Consider the following 20,250-nt stretch of genomic DNA (forward strand, 5'->3'; position numbering starts at 1 on the left):
CCTGTCATGTGATCAGAGGCACCTGAATCTATTATCCAAGTATGACTGAGACTGACACTAAGAAATGCAGAATTAACTTTTGTTGCTATATAGCAAGAAGGGGTTGAAGACTCGAGGAGTTTGTACAGTCCGTCTAGTTGCTCCGTAGTGAGTGGAAACTGAGACGTAGGAGGTTTCTGCCCTTGATCAGAATTACTAGCCTGAAATGCACGACCATTTTTCTTCTTCCAGTTAGAAGGTTTGCCTTTAAGCTTCCAACAAGTTTCACGCGTATGTCATTCGCGTTTGCAGTGATCACACCAAGGAACTTTGTATGATCTTCTTCCCTCGTCAAGGTTCCTAGTTCGTACTCCGTTTCCGTGGACGACGCCCTACTCAAGTTGCGGTTGTTCGCCATGGTTGAATCCAGTGTAGGTCTGTGATGGGGAAGGTCACCTGTTGTTGTTATTCGCCATAGAAGGCTAAACGGGTATGTGAATCAGGTCGGGTAAGAAAGCGGGTCAAACAAAAATATGTTGAGGAAAGCTTTATGGTAACCCCTAACCCAACAAAAGGTAACCCCTAACTCAGTGCTCTTGATACCATATTGGAAAAAATAGGTAAAAGCTATTATATTTTATTCGTCAGCCTTAGGCTGGTTTATATAGTAAGGATACAATTATTAAAAATGATTTTCTCTTTAATGGAGAATAAATAAAAATAAAGATAGTATTAAAGACAATAATAAAATCAGAAATAATATATTTTCCAACAATGGTGTTGTTATATGTGATGTTGATGATAATTTGGACGTGAGTATGTGATATGTTATTATGCATGATTGTGTAGATGTTGTACTCTATTTTACATTCTATGTTGTTATTATTGAAATGATTTTCACCCTTTTGTTTGAATGTTTCCTTTACATGGGCATCGTACAAATAGTCAAGAGTAGAGACATTGTTGTGAGTGGAAGTTTGCTTCTGGAGCTATTTCTTCTAGTTTATTTGTGTTAGCTTTGGTTATGCTCTGATATGTAACACTAGGGAGATAATTATTTATTTTGTGTTAAAATCTCCTAAGAGACAATGCATGCCCTCATGTTTGTTTTATATTTTGGTGTGATAGCACTTGGAGAAGACTCACGAGGCAGTGCTTTTAATTTTTTTTATGAAAACTATTATGAGATTTTAAATTTGTATATTTTTCTTTATTATGATTCCACTGTGAAGATATTCAAATGAGTTGGATGTCATGTAAACATCTTAAGTGCAAATGTATGCAGTAAAATATTTTGTTGTAACCAGTGCTACGAAGCAAACTATGATTATTGTGAGTGACACTCTAAGTGATTGTATTTTGTTAATTAAATTCTTTGATAATTACACACGGTTTTTAGGGTGTTACACATGGTCCTCTTTTGAAAGACATTCCTAAAACAACTTCAAACACCTCTTTATTATCAATTTGGACCATCAAATATCTATGATCTTTTGCATGAGCAAAGTTGAGTCCTTTCCACACACCCAGAGCTCTGCAACAAAATGCTTGCATTTACCTATGCTCTTTGAAAATACACAAATCCTTCTTCAATTATTGTCTTTGATTAAACCTATGCACCAACATTATCATTGCTTTGAAGAACGCCATCTGTGTTGAGACACAAATAACCAGCTTCAGTAAACTTCCAATGACTTTGCATCCTTTGAGTTTGATTATTGTTGATATTGTTTTGTAAATTGATAACTATAGTATATCTTAGAACTTCATCTTTGATTACATGGGCTAAATTTTAAGGCACAACAAAATCTGCCACATGCATACGTTGGTTCCTCAAATGCCAAATGGTACAACACACTGTTGACCATACCGAGCTCCAATTTTCATCATCCTTTCCTAATTATTACTCTATGTTATAGTCAATACACTCTTGCAATTTTAACTCAAAAAAATACGTCTACCACAATTGTTCAATGAATAAAGCTAGGCCTGCTTTGCGAGATTGGACAATCTCGCAAAGCATGCAAAATTGATTCCTTCTTCCCATCACACTCACCACAAAATCAATATCTAATCTTCAAACGACTAAGATATTAATTAATTTTTAAATCATTATGCATAATTTAAATGTAACAAACTACATTTTTTAATGAGATATGTATATATTTACTTATAATTTATTTTAGAGGAGTACTCTTTAAAATATTCTTCTAACTCGAACGATTTTCCCAAGTCACAATATCTCATTTGTAATCCTAATTGTAATAAAGAGTAGACACATTTATCTTTGATATCAAACAATAAAAAAAACTCAACCTCAACCCCAATCTCTTCTTCTCCAAAGCATTTTTACATTTTCAGCCTTTTCCCTCTTCTATTGCTACTTCTCCATGTGAAACATAACTCTCATCCCCTTCTCAACTCCTTCAATTTACCCTAAGTCCTAAATTGACCAAAGTTACAATTAAACTTCAAAAAATCTAGTGATAATTGTTTAATACACCATATGACTTACCCACACACCATGGCTAAATTCCAAAAATTCTCTTAGATTCTGGATTTTAAAATATGGACACGTTTAATACTTAACAAACTCTATTTGAAAACAAGCGAAATCATATGTAAGAATTCTAGATCTAAGATGTTTAGACTCCAAGTGAAAGTGAAGATAATCTTCAAGGATACTTCTCAAATATTGGATAAGTATCCAATAACTTATGCTGCTAACTGGAATTCTCTCATAACCTCTATTGTATCAGTCTTTCAGGATTTGAAGGATGTCTCTTCAGAGTCAATTACCTCTGCCAGTAAGAGACAAAAACTTTTGGAGGAAAAGCGGACCTTTATTGCTGCTAATCACGAAGCCATGTGAATTAAGCAGACATAAATGGATGATAGAATGAAGACTACGGATGCCAGACAAGATATCATGGGTGTTGATCTAAAAGCTATTATAGAGCTTCTGAAGAAACCTTAGACTTAGGATTTAGAACATGTCTTGTCTTTTATCTCCTTACCTGGTCTTATTTAAAGGATAAATTTTTTTACTTGAAATTATATTTGTTATGCTTTCTGTCTCATTTACTTATGTGTTTTATACTCTGAGCTACTTTTTGGGAATTTTTCTATCTTATGGTAAAATTAAAAACATTTTTTTTACTTTGGGCTTAATTGATAGAAAAATTTCTAAAACTTCTCTGACGATTGGATCATTAAAAAAAAGGAATCAAGAGATCTTATAGAGAGTATCATTACAAAAGAAGAGGTGATTAATATTTCATTAAGCTGAGAAAGAGATTACAAGAGAACTGTTATACAATATTTTATCTAAATCATCGCTATATCCTTGAGCAATAAAAGCAGTTTCCTAGTCTAAATATGACTCTTCAACTTCATTAGAGTCAAAGTAGACGATCTTCTTGGGAACCTTTTTTTTCTTCTTCCTGAGCTTCCTCTTCTTCTTTGAAGTCTTCCTCATCTTAAAGTGTTTGACCCAGAAGGTTGGACTTATTCACTTCTCATTTAATGGTGCTCCATGATGGTGTTGGTCTTCTCAGAAACGAGACCTTTGATATCTTCAGAAGGAGTACTCGTGTTGTTAAGAAGAGAAAGAGTTGGATGAAGATGTTGGATTTTAACTTATAGGTTCATGCTTTTATATAAGATCTTGAGTATCTTTTACGTTTCTTATGAAAGTTTAATCACCTGTGCTCTTTAATGATGCTCTAGGTCTTCTAACTCTTTATTGCAATAATCACTTCTGATGGTTCAACTCATCAATACTTCGTATGCTGGAACAAAACCAATTTTATGGAAGGATAAATGAATATGTGAACAAAACTTAAAGTATTTTCTCACCCCGTGGATAATTGTCAAGTAGAAGGCCATACGAAAGAAAATAAGCAATTATGTTTTTTATACCCTAGCAGATAATGTGAAAGAATGGTATGAAAATATTAAACTACACAACATTACATTTTGGGATAAAATGAAGAGTGCATTCCTCAAAGAATTCCCTATACACCTATATTTGTTTAAAAGCGGTATGACATAGCCACCCTTAGACAAAAGGACGGAGAACCACTTGGTGAAGCTTACATGAGATTCAAGAGACTCTTAAATTTATTTCTAACACATAACTTAGATATCATAAATAACATATTCAACAACAGACTAAAGTTTAAGATAAAGCAAATACTTGACACAACAATATTATGTTCCTCAAATTTCAAAACCACTGCCCAAATTATATAAATAATTGAAAATATATTATTGTTAATGAATATTTGATGTATGGAATATGTTTTACTTTTAAATAAAATACGGTTGAATTAAAGTTAATGGAGGAAAACAACAAGAGGATTGAAGTGTTCAAACCATCCAAAATGCACACATGGATGCTCAAAATGCATATAAGGCTTTCTAAACTGCTCAATTTTAGGAAGATGTAAGAAACTCTCTAAAGAAGACCCATGTGTCAATTAAAAATTTGGAATTCAAGATGGTTAGTTAACTCAACAACATTAACAAATTCTTCAAGAAGATTTTCCAAGCACCAACCAAACAATTTAGATAGTATAACAACGTAAATGCTATTACAACTAAAAATCAAAAAGATATTGAAGAAAAATCAATATAAAAGATAATAAGTGAGGGTGAACCATCTCCCAACCTCATAGAAAGAAAGATGGAAATCCTTGAACCAATTGAAAAAGAGAAAGATGTTGAAGATCAATCAGGTATATCAAAGAAAGAGAATTTGTCAGAGTTGGAGATAAGACTTCCTCATTCTCAAAGATTGCAAAATTAGGAAGATAACAAAAAGTTTGGAAATTTTCTTGATATGTTCAAAAAAATTCAGATCAACATCTCATTTGCTGAAGCATTATAGCATATGCCCATTCATGCGAAATTGATGAAGGACATTATCTCTAAAAAGAGGAAGATAAATGATGAAACTATGATATTGTCTAAGAGTGCCATCTTGCAAAGGAATATACCCTTAAAGCGAAAAGATCTTGGAAGTGTCACTATCCCATTTACAATTAAGAATAGAACATGAGAAGAAGCTCTCATTGTAAGAGTAAGCGACACAATGTAGAATTGTAAAAAATGTGATGGTGAAGGTAGGTAAGTTAATTTTATTGTAGATTTTGTGATATTAGTTTTACTAGAAACTAACGATATCTCATTGATTCTTGGTCGACTGTTCTTGCTAAGAAATAAGTGCAACATCAACTTAGAAGAGGATGCACTAGATTTGAAGGTATCCGATAATGTAGTCAAATTAAATGTGCTCAAAATCATGCATCATGGAGAAGAAAAAGAATATTACTATCAATGCGCCATTAAACACTCTAGTTACAATGAAGTCCAAATTAAAGTATTTATGTTTGACAGAGTCACGATTATACCATCTAAAATTGTAAAAAAAAAGTCATAAAGAAGACAAGGCCTTAGTGATACTTAAAGTTACGCTATTCCATGAACCAAAAAGATCACACCATCTCTTTCGATAAAAAGTTTTTCAAGCATTAATTATAAAAATCAAGCAAAAAAAGAAAGAAAAATCAAAGGAGTGATACGAAAAGATTGAGCAACCTAGTACAAACAATGACTCATTTCTCTTGGAACTATGATAACTTTCACTCATAGATAAAAATAAATATTGAATGAAAGACAATCCATTATATTTGCGTTTATTTCTCATAGATCACACCATTTTCTTTTTGTGTTTTATTTCTCATGTAATTCTTTAATTATGTTATAAATTGAATATTTATTATCTTTTATGATTTTTTATATTTTTAATTAATTACTTGTAAATTTTAAATTTCCTATAAGCTAAAGTTTAAGGCAATTATAGTAGTTTGTTTCAACAAACGACATTTAGCCAAAGTTTAAGGAGTCATATTGGACCTACCATAAAATCAAAAATTTACCTTTCAAATCGTAATCCATGATACGTATATCGTGGTTAAAATCAATTAGGATAAATTGAACTAAGGTCAATTTGGTCTCTATGTGGTGGAGTAAAGAAGCCATAGCAACAAGGTTTGTATGTCAATATCCTAACTTCCCATTCACAATTCGAAATGATGTCTTCTGCTCATTCAATTCTAACGCTGGATTGAATAAGCCACTTGTTAGGTTCAATTCTCTGTCACATTCTCTCTTTCGTTCCAACCAAACTCAACGCAACCACAAGTGTCATCTCAAAGAGATAGAAACCGCTATGCCCCTCTCTCTCTCTTCATTCTCAACTTTGATGACAAAGTCTTCAAAAACTTTAGCACATTTCACAAGTTTGTTTACTCAACCATGTTCATGTTCTCTTTACGTGACAAACACACTTCAATCCAATTATTTACATTTAAATTAGGCAAGTGTACTCGCTTCTACTAAAGGGAATTCAATCGTTTATAAATTTGTTATGCAACGAGGAGTCGAAAATCTTAGCTTCAACATTTAGCCAAAGTTTAAGGAGTCATATTGGACCTACCATAAAATCAAAAATTTACCTTTCAAATCGTAATCCATGATACGTATATCGTGGTTAAAATCAATTAGGATAAATTGAACTAAGGTCAATTTGGTCTCTATGTGGTGGAGTAAAGAAGCCATAGCAACAAGGTTTGTATGTCAATATCCTAACTTCCCATTCACAATTCGAAATGATGTCTTCTGCTCATTCAATTCTAACGCTGGATTGAATAAGCCACTTGTTAGGTTCAATTCTCTGTCACATTCTCTCTTTCGTTCCAACCAAACTCAACGCAACCACAAGTGTCATCTCAAAGAGATAGAAACCGCTATGCCCCTCTCTCTCTCTCTTCATTCTCAACTTTGATGACAAAGTCTTCAAAAACTTTAGCACATTTCACAAGTTTGTTTACTCAACCATGTTCATGTTCTCTTTACGTGACAAACACACTTCAATCCAATTATTTACATTTAAATTAGGCAAGTGTACTCGCTTCTACTAAAGGGAATTCAATCGTTTATAAATTTGTTATGCAACGAGGAGTCGAAAATCTTAGCTTCAACATTTAGCCAAAGTTTAAGGAGTCATATTGGACCTACCATAAAATCAAAAATTTACCTTTCAAATCGTAATCCATGATACGTATATCGTGGTTAAAATCAATTAGGATAAATTGAACTAAGGTCAATTTGGTCTCTATGTGGTGGAGTAAAGAAGCCATAGCAACAAGGTTTGTATGTCAATATCCTAACTTCCCATTCACAATTCGAAATGATGTCTTCTGCTCATTCAATTCTAACGCTGGATTGAATAAGCCACTTGTTAGGTTCAATTCTCTGTCACATTCTCTCTTTCGTTCCAACCAAACTCAACGCAACCACAAGTGTCATCTCAAAGAGATAGAAACCGCTATGCCCCTCTCTCTCTCTTCATTCTCAACTTTGATGACAAAGTCTTCAAAAACTTTAGCACATTTCACAAGTTTGTTTACTCAACCATGTTCATGTTCTCTTTACGTGACAAACACACTTCAATCCAATTATTTACATTTAAATTAGGCAAGTGTACTCGCTTCTACTAAAGGGAATTCAATCGTTTATAAATTTGTTATGCAACGAGGAGTCGAAAATCTTAGCTTCAACATGTATGATAAAGAGTGTTGTATCAAATTATCTCTTCAAAGTCTTAGTAGTAAGACACTTCAAATTCTTTGGTTGAAAAATAGTAAAATGTGGGATTTTGATTGAGTGAATTTTTCTTGACTCAAAACTCTTCATTTGGATAGAGTTTATTTCGAATCTTCTAAACTTTTTGTCAAGTTTCTATATGGTTGCTCTCTTCTAGAAGATTTGAATGTAAAATCAGAAATCTTCAAAACATTCTTTGATCCCATGAAAAACTTGAATGCTTTACCTAATTTAGTCAGTGCAAGAATTTTTTATATTGTCGATATTCTAAGGCGAAAATTTTGCATGTAGATCAAGTATGAACAAATTTATGCTCATAAATAATTGTTTAAAGAAATTCTCAATCCATTTCATATTTTGCTAGTTTTAGAGCTTTTTTATTTATTTTCAAAACACCTAAGTGTTTTAGAAATTTAAGATATAATTGGATTTTGTTTTTTAACTATATCCTTATTGTATTTACATTAATTAACTAATTTTTTTAATACATATATGCACATAAGATATATGGAATATAGAGGATATATATCCTATTGGTAACGACTTTCTAATGTTAGTACTTTTCAGTTTGCTACTTACATTGCATTAAAAAGAATCTCATGTTGTTGTAGCTTCTATTGTATCTTGGCTGCTATCTAATGCTAATAACCATAGATTGTTGCTGGTTTTCAATAGAAGTAGCGCCGCGTTGGTGATCTTGAGCACGTATAGACATGTAACTGAAAACAATGTAGTTTTCTTGACAGCTTTCTGAAATTGGTTTTGAATCGGTGGTAATTAATGATAAAAGAATTAGAGCTCAGAGGTATATTTTCATCCAGTATTTCAGGAGAGGTAATGTTTACCGAACATCACAATACTTGTCATCACAGCTCTTTCATATTTGCACCAGCCGGGAATCGAACCCGGGTCTGTACCGTGGCAGGGTACTATTCTACCACTAGACCACTGGTGCTTGTTGCTATGATACCAAAATCACACTTTATACCTACTCAATTAAACACTCCCATGACTTCCATATATTTTGTAACCATGCTTTATAACAAAACTTAAAGGCTTTAAATGTGTTTTACTTATCATATTTTCTCTTCACAAAACTAAAACAATTCAATATTTCCTCCCAACTATTTGATATTTTTACACTTATTTTTTTATGTTAATATATTAACAAAATAAAGAGCATTTTTAATCTCTTAATTCAACTTAATTTCTAGCACCAATAACATTCCATTGTAGGGACGCAAAATTTTTATCGATATTTTCCTATCTCATAAGGAGAAGGTGGTTCAAATATTTTATCATGGAAAGAAGAATACCAAAGAGAATAAAGTGGTCATGACAAATCATCAAAGACAATACATTGACATGGTTTGGAAATTTTATGTTCATATAATGGAGGGGATGAAATAGGCTTAGTCGAATTTGTTTTGGACTTCATCATACTCAGGTTCGTATTTTTTTGTCCCTTGGCATGATTGGGATTTAGTTTGAACAAGGTTGTATAATAAAGATGGTTTATGTTATGAACCAAAGAATAACATTGAAAACTTCTGTAACATATGACATGATCATCAAACTTCTAAATGAAAAACTCTCAAATGTAATTATTATAATGAGAGTGGTCATATTGCTCTATTTCGCTTTACTAAGAAACTCATGGAAGTAAATATGGTTATCCTCCACATTTTTATAAATAACACCATGATCACAAGATGAGAAATATATATGATATGATTCATCATATTTATGTAACTATGACCCTCATGAGAAATATAGTAAAAATATTTATCAAATGCTAGGTGGTATCTTGATACATGTTATTCAAAGCATATGGCATAGAAGAGTAGCTCAATTCCATGTGGATCATCTGAAAAAGTTGGTCGGCAAGGATTTAATAATCAGTTTGTCAAAGAATGGATCATGTGATAAGTGCAAAAATGCTAAGCAAGTAAATACCCCATTTAAATATAAAAACATCGTTGCTACAAATAAGCCTTTACAACTATTGCATATGGATCTTTTTGGCCCATCCAGAACCATGGGTTTTTGCGGGAATTAATATGCCTTTGTAGTCGTGGATGACTACTCTCGCTATACATGTACATTTTTCCTATCTAATAAAAGATACATCTTTGCTCCCTTTTAGAAAATTAGCCAAGGCTATCTAGAACGAAAAATGACTAAACATTGCATAACTTGGACTTAGACTTGATTTGTGCTTGAAGTACATGGATGTTTATGGTTGATGACTTGCTTTGAAACCCTAATGTATGAACCTTAATGACTTGAACTCTTGTATGATGTGAAATTTTGTCATAAAATGATGTTTTGATGTGCTTTGAACTTACTCCTAAACATTTATTTAGTCTTGATGTATGACATAGTTGTTTAAGGTTTAACATGCTTGTATGCTTGTATGATCCATGTGTTATGAACTATTCTTTATGCCATGCCTTTTGCTCCATTCTTTATTGATGGACTTTATTGGTGTCTTAAGATGTTTAAGCTTGATACATGGTAGTGATTTTGTTCACATGCTTGCTTAGTGCATATTGTTAATCCATGATATTTCTTGCATGATACTTGTGCTTATGTTCCAATCCAAGGGCAACAGATTATAGTTGACTTATTATCATGTGCATATTCATTGTGTGTGTTTGTAGCTTCATTTACCCACCTTGTGCCCTTTAGCCCCTTCTAAACCCTATTTCAATCTTAGGATTTTTCAAACTTGAACTTCTTTCATAAAAAAAACCTTGACTTTAGGTCATTGAATTTTTAAACTTTCTTTCTTCATAAATGCTTTAAAAACACTTTAAGCATATCAAACTCTTTCTATAAGACTAAAAAACACAAATCTCACTCAAAACTTTTGCCACTTGGATTTTTCATTTTAAACCCTTTCTCAAAATAGACTAAACATGAATCATCTTTATAGTTGAGATATAAATATCCTACCTTATAATAATGATTGAAATTGATGTTGATTCTTTTCCATACGAAGGAGTTAATGACATACTTGTAGATTCTATATCCAAGTTGGAGCCCTTCCTTCATAATGATGCAAAGATTCATCTTCTCATATTTTTGGTGATTTAGATGAGTATTCTCCTTAATATGACAATTTGTCTCTTCTTCTAAAATTAACTAAACAAATCCTATTGTTATTTGTACCCCGAACTATGGTATTTTGATCCTAGACATAAGACTTTATGTCTTTTCAAATCAAAAAAGAAATAAAATACACTTCTCTTCTCATCTCACCAATATTTAGCAAAAAACAATAACCAAACACAAATATCTCAAGAGGTTCCTATAGGATACTATAGATGATTAAGGTGCTAGTACCTTCCCTTTTCATAACAAACCCCCAGACCTTCAATCCCTTTATTGTACTATTTTGCATTGCATATTTATGTGGTATTTGATCTTTTCCCCTTCCCTTAGATAAATTAAAGTTTGGTGGTGACATTTTACTTTACGAGTCAAGTTAACCTAATAGCTTGGTCTCTGATTCACACCGTGATAGTAACTTCATACAATCGATTGGCTCTTAGTGCAAATGATTGGTCCAGTCTTGTTTTTCCTAAAACCACTTCTTCTGTGTTTCTAAACCACCTTGGACGTATTATAACTTGTACCATGATGTGTATGCATTAGATTAACATTAATCGGTCGATTTATATGAGTTTGTGTGTGTTTCAACCTAGAATATCGACTAGGTTGGAATGATCGGTTAATGAGTTTGATAACTCATATTGATGAACGGATGGATACGTTATGAAGTTAACGTAGAGGCATATGATATATAGAGATGTGTATATGAATTATTCCACTAAATCTTTCCCCTTTAGTCTGATGAACCCCCAACTTAGGATGATCAGACACATGTTGTTTAAAACTTGGAAGTGAAATAAGTTAGATTGAGGTAGGTTGAGTGATAACCTTGCCTATGGACCTTGTAGCATGTTATGTCATCTTGTGGACTTTAATGTATGCTATGAACAATATGTTAATGTATGTTATATATGTTGTTTGTTGTGGTATTTGTGTGTTTGCATGAATGGTTAAGAGCTTATGATTGTATTGGTTACACAATAAAATGACTAAAACTTATGAGTGAGGTAAACCTAGGAGAATACTAGGTAAATGACTTAGAAAGATAACTTAAGTGATGAAATGATTTAGATAGTGATGCTTGAATGTAATCGTTTCGTGGTGTGTACAACAGACAAGTAGTCACAGGAATAATGCATTGGCATACTTTGTATGGAACATGTGTGATTTATGTAATGAGAATGGATCATGTTATGATGCCATGAGAATTGATATGATATCATGAGAATTTGTGGTTGTGAACACCTAGTGATTTATGAGAACAATCACGAGTATATGAGAACTAATCATGTATTCAAAATTATTTGTGATTGTGCATATACCTCTTCAAAGGCTTAGGTAAAGAGGCAAGTGGGGATGTGGCACCAATGATTCATGCCTCAATTGGGTTTGAGCCCCAACCATGGAGGACATGGGGGAAAGGTGGACACCAAAGTGGGTTAGAGTCCCATACGGTAAAAGATACTCAAAGTGGGTTACAGTCCCATACAAGTGACAATCACTTGAGCTGAGGATTAAACCTCATAGAGGACCTAATATCCACCGTGAAAGTCGAATCATACGAGCATGCGTCAACCGAGCCTGGCTTAGACGTAAGTCCATTTGGGGATTGATGTTTCATGAATCCGAATAGTGATTTATTGAGTTATGTGAACTCAAGTGGCATGTTTTCATACATTGTGATTATCTCTTAGTTACTCAAGTCCTAGTTACTAGGTGCGAGTGATGCACAAGTAACGGAAGGTGAATATTTGAGTTAGAATCGATTAGAAACCCTGTAGAGCTGAGTGGACCCATAGGATAGGAGAACCCACTGAGATTATTATCTCATCCCATTATCGTTTTTAATTTTCAGGTATTCCTTGCAGGTTGAATTCATGAGGAGTTGTCTACTAATGTTTCAAGGGATGTTGATTATTGTTATATTTCGTTGTGAAGTTATGTATAATCAAGATATTATACATAGTTATTAGATTTTATTCTTAGGCTTTATTGGATGACATGTATCCTCGATGTTTTTAGTTTGGACATGTGTATATAATGATGCCAATAGGAACTTATGATTGTGTCAATACCAAATAATAATAGTTGTATGATATTATTCTAGATATATATTATACGGGTTGTTACACAAACACAAATACTATCAAGCATACAGAATACATAGGCAAGCAATCAAAACAAGTAATGCATTAAGAACAAAGAAATTGGATGACCAACCTTCAGAGAGGATGGATTCCCCAATAAAGGTAAAAGCTCACTTTTAATCTTCTATTTCTGCTCTTCTCTAGATTGTCACCTATTTATCCTTCTAATTCCTTCTTGTTCTTTATTTATAGATGCAAGGTGCAAGGCTAAGCTTAGGAGAATTAGGATTTCAATGTGAAACCCAAATCTCATGATAATTCAAGCTCTGGTGAGTGTTTTGTCGCAATAGCAATTCAAGAAGTTTTTAGGGTTTTTTTTTTCGTCCCCTTAATCCAGTTTTAGCATTAGGTTTATATAGATTAATTTAGCTCTTAGGTTTTAATTAGATTGATTGATTTAGGAAATTTAGAATTTGATTTGTGTTGTAATTAATTGTATTGAGATTTGATTAGAAAAATAAAATTAGGATTCTGAATTGTAACTGATATTGTGATGTATCTAGTCCATTTTCAATTTTAATTCGTGATTCAAATGTATGTTGATTCAATAATGGAAAACTTTGATTGAATTTTGAAATTGATTCTTTGGATCTGTTTTGATTCACCACTGCGCAAAATTAGGGCTTTGGATTGGGGAAGAATTGGACTTGGGTCATGGGTGATGGACCATGGTCTTGCTTATCCGGTTGAATTGTTGACTTGGGTCACACTTGAACCAATTGGAAGGGGTCCGGTTTGTGCCAGACCATCTTTTAAACTCACAACAAAAAGCCCAATAAGAATATTGTACGAAAAATAAAAAACCTAATTAATTTTAAAACAAGTTAATTACCTTCTTAAACACTTAATATATCTAATAACAAAAATAATCTAATTAATCTATTTATTTAATCATAAATCAATTAAGGAATAAATAACTTAATAACCTAACCTAAACAACATTTTATAAATTAATAAAATCCAATTAACCTTATAAATTTTGAATAATAAACTTAAGTTAATAATCTCAATAAAACATAAATAATTTTACTATTGTCAATCGAAGCCCCCCATTGGCCCTGAACAAAAATTTAAAACCAATTAATCCTAAAACAAATAACCTCAAGATTTAATGATATTATTAACCCATTAATCATCTGAAAATGGGATCAAGGCCATTTTTCTAAAAAGTCAAAATGATCCCCCTTTAACTTTTTAGGCCATTGGGGTTGACCAGATGACTTATATGATTTACTGGACACATTAGTATAAAGGTGGTCAAAATTTAGGATGCGACAACTGCTTGATTATTGCAGTATAAACGTGTAGGACGTGTGCATGGAACTTGAAGAGTATTTAGTAGCTTGCGTAGCCAAATAATTTCACTTGTAGCATGTGTCATTGCTCTATATTCAGCTTCACTGGAAGAGCAGGAGATGGTTACTTATTTCTTTGTTTTCCATGAAATTGGAGCGTTTCCAAGTTTCATCAAATAACCCGATGTAAATTTTTGTGTTATGGGACATGATGCCCAATCCGAATCACAAAAATAACTAGTTGAAAATTATTGTTTTTAGGTAAGACGATGCCTTGACCCGAGGATGATTTAAGGTATTAAATGAATCTCATGGTTGTGTCCCAATGATCTTGAAGAGGTGTTTGGATAAACTGGCTCAATACATGAACATAGAATGTTAATTTTGGCCTTATGATTGTGAGGTAAATGAGGCGGCCAATTAGTCGTCTATATTTTAATGGATTGGAGTATGGTGGTCCATTAGCCAAAGAGAGTTTGTGATTTTCCTCCATTGGTAATGAAGAAGGCTTAGAACCGAGCATGCCACATTTAATAAGAATGTCAAGTGTATATTTTCGTTGACAAAGAAATAAGCCTTCTTGGGTGTGTGCTAGTTCAATATCAAGGAAGTATTTAAGTTTTCCAAGATCTTTCATATGAAAGCATTGACTTAAGTATTGTTTGAATTTGGCACAAGCTTCATCATGGTTTCCAGCGATGATTAAGTCGTCGACATAAACTAGGACAACTATGAAGATAGATGGCTTAGTATACGTGAAGAGGCTGTGATCAACATTGCTCTTCTTGAAACCATAGTCAATCAATGCTTTTGATAATTTGGAATACCAGTTTTGAGAGGCTTGGCATAACCCATACAAGGACTTCTTCAACCAACATTCCACGTTAGGAAGCGTAATGTTATAGCCATGTGGAAGTTTCATATATACATCTTCATGTAAATCGCCATGAAGGAAGGCATTGTTAACATCCATTTGATGTAGGATCCATTGTTTGGTTGCTGCAACAGTCAGTAAGCATCAAACAGTTGTCATATTTGCAATGGGCGCAAAAGTTTCATTGAAGTCCCCTCTTTCGATTTGAGTGAACCCTTTTGCAACTAATTGAGCTTTATGTTTCTCAATTTCTCCTTTGGCCTTGTGTTTAATCCTGTACACCCATCGACAACCTATTAATTTTTTACCAGGTGGTATAGTGGTTAGTTCCCATGTTTGATTATCCTCTAAAGCTTGAAGTTCTTAAACCATGGCATATTTCCATACCTGCAGTTTACTTGCTTGAGTGTATGATGTAGGTACTGCAGTGTTACTAATTGTCGCAAGGTAAGATTTATGATTAGGGGAGAAAGTATCATAGTGAACAAAATTTGAAATAGGGAATTTAATATTTGAGTGCAGATTGTAGCAATAGAAATCCTTGAGGTGTTGTGGGGGATGTCATATTCTTGGTGGTAACTCTATTCCAGCATTATTATGTTCCTCATTGTACTCCTCCATAATCATATCATCTTCATTATTGTATGGAATGTTTGAAGCTGAAACGGGATTGGGTGCATTGTACTCATCTGATTCAGATGTGTTGGTAGGGGATTTGGGTGTATGGTCCCGATGCAAGATGTCAACATCATGAGTTTCAAGGTTGGTCAATGCAATGATAGTTTCTTATGCATTGGTAGGGGATAACTGCAAGTGATGGAACTATTTTAGTTTGTGGGGGATGTAGTTCTTCATCATCACTGTAGTATTTTGAAGTGTATTTGTTATTGTTGATGGAAGGTAGGTTTGATGCTTGAAGTAAGGTATAAGTATACTCATATAAGAAGATGTCTCTAGATGTATGGAAGGTATGAGTTTGAAGATTATAAACTTTCCATTCTTCTAGATGTATGGGTATCCAATGAATAAGCATTTGTCAGCTCGCGGATCAAATTTTCCTAGTGGTTTGGAGACATTCTTCATGTTACATAAACATCCAAAGTTACGTAGATGATCATATTGGTGTTCCTTTTCTAAAAGAAACTCATAGGGGGTGAGACCTTTATTAGAAACAATAGGTTTTATATTGATTAGGTATGTTGAAGTTAAAACACAGTCACCCAAAAAATGTAGTGGAAGGTTTGAATGGAAATGTAACGCTCACGTTGTATTCAATATATGTTGATGTTTACGTTCTACTCATACATTTTGTTGTGGTGTATAAAAATAAGAGGTTTCATGAATTATGCTCTCTTGGGGAATGAAATATAATAATTTTGAGTTAACAAATTATGTGCCATTGTCGCTGCGTGTTCTCTTGACAGTTTTGTTGAATCGTCACCTAATCAAATTACAGAAAGTGATCAAGTGGTGCAGCATTTCAGTTTTCGATTTCATTAGATACACCCAAGTGCCTCTACTGTAATCATCAATAATGGTGAGAAAATATTGTGCACCATTATGTGCAGCAGTATTATATTTTCCCCAAAGATCACAATCGATCAAATCAAAAGTTGCAGTAGCTTTATTATTACTAGAAGGAAATGAGTTTCTACATTGTTTTGCTTTATGATACATATCATAGCAGGCTGATTTATGTGAGTCAAAAGTACATTGAAGGTGATGTGAAATTTGTTGTAAAGCTTGAGGAGAACGGTATCACATTCTAGTGTGCCACAAAGTTGTTAAATCTTTCTTAGCTACCCCTAAGAATCCATGTTGAGATGGCTTTTTGAACATATAAACACCTTCACACATGCTACCGAATCCAATCTTCTTCTTCATAAGAAGGTCCTAGATTATGCAACAATTTTGATCATAAGTCACCGTACAAGATAGATCACGATTCAATCTATGAATGAAAATCAAGTAGCAGTCGAATGAAGGGACTGGGAGCATATTATGTAGTATGAAATTATTTGACAAAGATACATCTCCTATGCAATCAACAAGGATGGATGTTCCAGTAAGAGTGATGATTTGAAAAGATGTTGACAATTTCTTAATATTATACAAAATAGATGGCAAATAAGTCATATGATGGGATGAACCACTATCAAGTATCCATGTATGAGTTGCTTGTACATTACCGCTCATGTTATCGAGGGGAGGAACTGGATTTCTGGTGTGAGTGCCATGAGAGCATGCCCTAATGTCAAACCTTTTATAGTATCATGTTTGTAAACTAATGTAGAAAGTTATTATCCTTCATGCTTGTTGTGGTCTGTTCTTGGAGTTCTTCTAGGTTCCCAATGTGCAAAATAATCAACAATTTTGAAACACTTGAGTTTTGGATATTCGCGCCACTTTGATTTGTCGTGTTTGGCGGAGTGAAAGGTTGAACATGTATTAGTGTTAACACGTCTTTCTGTTTCAATTGTCAATTGTGATTCCTCTCGTTGTATGAGATTGAAAATGTGGCACAATGGTGGGAGAGGATCAGAGTTAAGGATGATGCCTTTGATGTGATAAAATTGGTCGTTGTCAAGACCACCAAGAAATAGATGAACGCGTTGATCATCATCTCTTTTGGTTAAAGACTTAAAGGCTCCACAACTGCATTCCGGTAGCGGTTGGATTTCATCAAGCTCATCGAAAAGGATTTTGAATTGGGTGTAATATTTTGTTATACTCATGTCAGAATCTCTCTACAGAAGGCATATGGTGTGCCATAATTGATGAATGTGTGATGCATTGATATGAGTAAATCGTTCTTCAAGGTCGATCCAAATGTCGCGAGCAGTTGATGCATGAGAAATACTTCCATGTAGATTGAGATCGATCGCATTGATAATACATGTCATGACAATAGAGTCAACTTTCTCCCAGCTGGAAAAACCTGTAGAATCGCGAGGTTGTTTCTTGATAGAACCATCAACGAAATTGATCTTCACTTTTGCGCGTAGAGCCGTTTTCATGGCTTGAAGCCATGTGCGGTAGTTGTTGTCATTCAAGGTTGCAGAAACAAGAGGAGCTCCTGGATTATCAGAATTATTCAGAGTATATGCAGGGTTGGGTGGGATGATGATGAAAGGAGATTATTTCTCAGATTAATCATCATCAGGATTGTTGTGCTTGGATGCCATATTGAAAGTTAACTATGGAAATGCATTCATCTATATTTTCATGAAACAAGAGGTTACAATTAGCTGTTTATATATGCTATTGTGGGTTTAAGAAGTAACAACAAACTAACTAACAGTAGAGATAAAAGTGGAAGGGGGATAACAACCTACAAAAGTGGTTATGCTAAACCTTATCTCTAATAGAAACTGTGATATATAATGCCATCTTGCAAAGGAATATACCCTTAAAGTGAAAAGATTTTGGAAGTGCCATTATCCCTTTTACAATTAAGGATATAACATGAGAAGAAGCTCTCATTGTAAGAGTAAGCGACACAATATGGAATTGTAAAAAATGTGTTGGTAAAGGTGGATAAATTAATTTTACTGTAGATTTTTTGATATTAGATTTATCAGAAATTAATTGATTCTTTGTCGACTATTCTTGCTAAGAAATAATTACATCATCAACTTAGAAGAAGAGGGCACTAGCTTTAAAGGTATACGATAAGATAGTCAAATTAAATATGCTTAAAATCATGAATCATGGAGAAGAAAAAGAATATTACTACCAATGCGCCATGAAAAACTCTAGTTATAATGAAATCCAAATTAACAAATTTATGTTTGAAAGAGACATGAGTATACCATCTAAAGTTGTCAAAAAAAATTAATAAAGAAGACGAGGCCTTAGCGATGCTTAAAGTTATGTTATTCCATGAACAAAAAGGATCACACTATCTCTTTTGATAAATAAAAAATCAAGCATTAGTTCTAAAAACCAAGTGAAAAAAGAAAAAAATAATTGAAGGAGTGCTATGAAAAGATTAAGGGGGTGTTTGTTTCGTGGATACAAATGTTATTCTCATGAATGTGATATTGAAATTCACACATTCCCTTATTTATTTCAAATTTTGATAATTGATATCGAGGATTTTGCATGTAGATGATGTATGAATTTATACTCATAAGTAATTATTTAGAGAAATTCTCCATCCATTTTACATTTTGCTAGTTTTAGAGTTTCTTTTTTTTCTTTTCAAAACACGTAAGTGTTTTAGAAATTTAAGATATAATTGGATTTTGTTTTTTAACTATATCCTTATTGTATTTACACTATTTGCATTTAGTGTACAAATATACATTAATTAACTAATTTTTTAAATCTATATATGCACATAAGATATATGAAATATAGAGGATACATTTCTAATGTGCTATCGTGTGCAACTCACATAGGTATGGGAGATGACTTCGGAAACAGGTCGTTGATAGGAATACTTCCACATTTTCAAATTCTTCAACATTTTAATATTCAGTTGATATTTTTGAATGGGTGCAATATATCTTTGTTCAAAATGTTTGAAGGTTCCACCAAATCCCATCATTGCTCTAGAATGTCATTCGTCACACCTTAAAATAGTTAGCATTAAAGGCTACACAGATAGAGAATGTGAGTTCGAATTTGTAAAATATATTATACAACACTAAGGTACTAGAGACTATGACAATCAAGAGTACCTGCCTTGAAAAAAACCAAATGTTTATGAAGTTATTTTTATGCACAACGAGCTCTACAACATGTAAACTTTTATTTGGTTGATGATGATAGTTATGTAAACAGTGGATTATGGTTGTGGCAAGATTATCAGCCTTCTGTAATAAACCAGCCTTACCAAAGCTCTTGTTATCATTTTAATATTTTTCTCATTAGAATCCTCTCTTATGCCGCCGCTTACAATTTGGTTTCTAAATAGACATGTAATTGATTTCAACAGTGGAGTTGTCAAGAATCATTTTAGCAAATTAAGGACAAAAAATGGAGCTCAGAGATATACTTTTCATCCAGTGTTCAGGAGAGCTGATGTTACCGAACATCACAATATTTATTCATCACAGCTCTAACATTAATTTGTCAGCATATGAAAACCAATTATTCCAATCCTTGTTGAAACTCATTCCATAAATAAATAAATAAAGAGAGAAAAAGAAACCATAACCAT

The 20,250-nt window shown here is 33.2% G+C and overlaps 1 non-coding gene across 1 annotated transcript; it reads right to left on the bottom strand.

The window, feature by feature from the left end:
• Nucleotides 1-8,534: 8,534 nt before the first annotated feature.
• On the bottom strand, nucleotides 8,535-8,605 carry TRNAG-GCC (transfer RNA glycine (anticodon GCC)). Its single transcript has one exon. It is a non-coding gene; the product is annotated as a tRNA-Gly (tRNA).
• Nucleotides 8,606-20,250: the final 11,645 nt, after the last annotated feature.

The sequence above is a fragment of the Lathyrus oleraceus genome, chromosome 5 (genome assembly GCF_024323335.1).
Source record: "Lathyrus oleraceus cultivar Zhongwan6 chromosome 5, CAAS_Psat_ZW6_1.0, whole genome shotgun sequence".
Lineage (NCBI taxonomy): Eukaryota > Viridiplantae > Streptophyta > Magnoliopsida > Fabales > Fabaceae > Lathyrus > Lathyrus oleraceus.